The sequence below is a fragment of the Myotis brandtii genome, unplaced genomic scaffold, assembly GCF_000412655.1.
Source record: "Myotis brandtii unplaced genomic scaffold, ASM41265v1 scaffold888, whole genome shotgun sequence".
NCBI lineage: Eukaryota > Metazoa > Chordata > Mammalia > Chiroptera > Vespertilionidae > Myotis > Myotis brandtii.
The window spans coordinates 195,102-198,925 of record NW_005371636.1 but is presented as its reverse complement, the minus strand read 5'-3'; the positions used below and the strand labels follow the sequence as shown (position 1 = coordinate 198,925).

General features: G+C 47.5%; 1 protein-coding gene across 1 annotated transcript in view; it reads left to right on the top strand.

Moving 5' to 3' along the window:
- The window catches only part of DENND1B (DENN/MADD domain containing 1B), a 97,385-nt gene that overhangs the window by 76,073 nt on the left and 17,488 nt on the right, over positions 1-3,824 (top strand). The gene's annotated exons all lie outside the window — the stretch shown is intronic.

The following is a 3,824-nucleotide window of genomic DNA, read 5'->3' as shown; positions in this document are numbered from 1 at the left end:
CACCAAGACTGAGATTTGGGTCTGTTTTATTCATTTTCAGTATTTCAGGCGCTTAGAAAAGTGCCCGGTGTGTAGCAGACATGCCATTACGTGTTTATTGAATGATTGAATTCATGGATCCTTCGGGCCGATGGTCATGAAGTTCAACAGACTTCGTGCTGGAGAAAATTATTTCATGTCTGTCTGTTGATATTCCTGGGGGGCGCTATTGTCCCATCGATGCTGCTTTTAAATTATTAGGTCTAATAATAAGTAGCATTGAATGGGTTTCTTATACTCTTCACATGCTTTGCTGGTCATTATGCCCTGGCAGGCTAATTTAGCATGTGATAGGTTAACTGTCACGTGACCACTGAATCTTGGCGAGGAAATAAAAATAACAATCTATTTCTACTCCTTCACGTACTCCGTTCTCTGGATTTAAGCTCGAGACTGGCCCGGCGTGTTCCCACTTTTTACAACAGGCCGTGTGTATATATCCAGCGACTGGCTGAACCTCTCACCATTAGCAGGTGCCCATAAGTAGCTGATGACTTAATTTATTATAACGCTTTAGCGTAGTTTTCACTAACCTGTCAAGGTTTATGGAGCATTTATAAGGTGAAATATTTAAATCAGACTACCTGGTTCTTTTTTAGCCCCGAAGAAAGGGAAATGTAGAGACCCCTACGAAATGAATATATTTTAAAAGTAGTTTAGTTTTTTTAGAATATTTTTTTAAATTGTGGAATGATCTCTGGTTCACTTAAAATGTCTTTTTCTCTAGCTCCCGAGGCGTGGATTTTATTCGCTTAGTTATCTTCGTGTCCAAGAGGGGCTGCTAATAGATCATTTTTTGCAACACGGTCATTTTTCCCTCCGGACTGAAAACGCGTTTGGGTGTGCGGTTGTGTCTAGCGTGTCGCTTCTGGGAGTTGGCTTCTGTGCTTTAGGCCAGCACACAAAAGAGCACCCCGACTTCCTGTTCCCCAGCCGGCAAAGAGCTGCTCCACTGACCCCCTCTGCCCTGAACAATCTTTTTGAGCGTTTATTATTACTAGTTTTAATTTTCACTCGAAGATATTTTTTCGTGTTGATTTTTAGAGAGAGAGGGAGGGAGAAAGGGAGAGAGAGAGAGAGAGACATTGAGGTGAGAGAGACACGTCGATTGGTTGCCTCCCACATGCACCTGCAACCCGGGTACGTGCCCTTGACCGGGGATCAAACCAGCGTGCGACCCTTCAGTGCTCGGGCTGATGCTCTGGACCAAAAAGCCAAATAGGAAGATTTACGTAAACGCCATCATCTTAGAGCACTCACAATCTTTTTGAGCGTTTATTATTACTAGTTTTAATTCTCACCCGAAGATATTTTTTTCTGTTGATTTTTAGAGAGAGTGGGAGGGAGAAAGGGAAAGAGAGAGAGAGAGAGAGACATTGAGGTGAGAGAGACACATCAATTGGTTGCCTCCCACATGCACCTGCAACCCTCTTCCAATGACCTAGGGCCGTGGTCGGCAAACTCATTAGTCCACAGAGCCAAATATCAACAGTACAACGACTGAAATTTCTTTTGAGAGCCAAATTTTTTAAACTTAAACTATATAGGTAGGTACATTGTTATTAACTTAATTAGGGTCCTCCTATGGCTTAGGAAGAGCCACACTCAAGGGGCCAAAGAGCCGCATGTGGCTCGCGAGCCGCAGTTTGCCGACCGCGGGCCTAGGGATGTGTGTTTCCTGTTACCCAAGGTTAAGGCCCTTATAAAACCATCGCTTTCCAACACAGGCTGTTTCCTCGTTCACAATTTATTTCTGTGCCACGGTAGCCAAACCTGTTCTTATCTTCTTTTTTTTTTCTTTTTCTCACTGTGAAATGCGAGGGAGTGATTAGGAGGGGGAGGTGTGGCCGGGAACCAACTCCACTTGGAGGGGAAAAGAAGCTGTTGTTGAGGCAAAAATAGAAAAAGGGAGTTGGGAGAACTCTTGCCCTTCAGCATTCCCGCCATGAGGCCCACGTCCCAGCTACCCCCGGGGGTGCCTGTGTTTGTGTGGGCGCTCATACTACGTGGGGGTGCGCGTCCCCAGACCCATCCTCGTGAAGCATGCGGCTGAGCCGTGTCCGGCTGTCCCTGGCGGGCTTGGCGGCCCGGTCGGCGATAATAGAGGCGTTTAGGCGGGTGATGGATGGCTGTTGGGTCGCACGGCAGGGCCGTCACCCCCAGCGCTCACTCACCCCCAGAAACGCGCCATCAGGGGATGGTCGGGGATTTATCTCTCTCCAGACCTGAGCCGTCCCACTCCAAGTAAAAGGGGGGGATTATTTCCAGTAAACACAGAAATGGAAACCTTTTAGAAAGTCCTGCGGTCTTAATCTCTTAAGGCGAGTGGAGGCCTTTAAAAGGATGCCTTCGCTGGGCCCGATCGTCAGGGACGGATCGCTTTAAATTTATCTCTCTGCCTCGCCTTTTTTTTTTTTCCAAAAGGATGCTTGATGGATAATGCTGGGCTGGGAATGGGTGCAGGCTGAATTTTGCAAGCGCTTTCAACTTCCAGTAAACACAGAAATGGAAACCTTTTAGAAAGTCCCGCAGTCTTAATCTCTTCAGGCAAGTGAAGGCCTTTAAAAGGATGCCTTCCCTGGGCCCGATCATCAGGGACGGATGGCTTTAAATTTATCTCTCTGCCTCGCCTTGTTGGTTTTTTTTCCAAAAGGATGCTTTGCCCGTCACATTCGATCCCTCTGGCTTGATTGATAATGCTGGACTGGAAATGGGTGCAAGTTGAATGTTGCAAGTGCTTTCAATCGCTTTTCTTACGAATTAGCCATTTATTCTGTGGATCAGGGATGCCCGCGTTAGAAGTGACTGCCTCTGACCTAAGGGAGGATGGAATGAATAATTCTACACATGACAGCCCGGCCATGATGGTGAGCATCGATCTAGGAACCAGGAGGTCCCGGTTCGATTCCCGGTCAGGGCACAGGCCCGGGTTGCGGGCTCCATCCCCAGTGTAGGGCGTGCGGGAGGCAGCCGATCAATGAGTCTCTCTCACCATGGATGTTTCTATGTCTCTCCCTCTCCCTTCCTCTCTGAAATCGATACAAGTATATATTTGTATTTTTAAAATATATTTCTTTATTGATTTCAGAGAGGAAGGGAGAAGGAGAGAGAGATAGAAACATCAATGATGACAGAGAATCATTGATTGGCTGCCTCCTTGCAGGCCCCTACTGGGGATCAAGCCCGCAACCCAGGCATGTGCCCTTGGCCAGAATCGAACCTGGGACCCTTCAGTCCGCAGGCCGACGCTCTATCCACTGAGCCAAGCCGGCTAGGGCAATACAAGTATATTTTTTAAAAAGAGAGGTGTACTTACTTGTTGGTAAGCGGCTCGAGTCACCTCTGCTGTGTTATACTTCGGGACAGGATTCCCTCTCCCTTCCTCTCTGAAATCGATACAAGTATATTTTTAAAAAAGAGAGGTGTACTTACTTGTTGGTAAGCGGTTCGAGTCACCTCTGCTGTGTTATACTTCGGACAGGACGGGTTAGATGAGGGTGCTGAATTTTGCTGGAGGAACTTGATCTCCATGGTACAGGGGTCTGACACCCATTGGATGCTGCCTGAGTCAGTGACTGTGCAATGAAGTGCATCCATCAGGTTAAGGTCATGTAAGGTTTGCAGCTACGCCCCGAGCGGATACTGTGGCCACGGAGGCTGGGAGGGGCCAGCAGGCCTCCGTGCAGGCTCCTGTGCACTGAGCAAGCTGCCCAGAGCCTGGATCGTTCTTCCTGCACTTTCCATATGTATATACATTGATTGATTGATTGATTGATTGATTGATT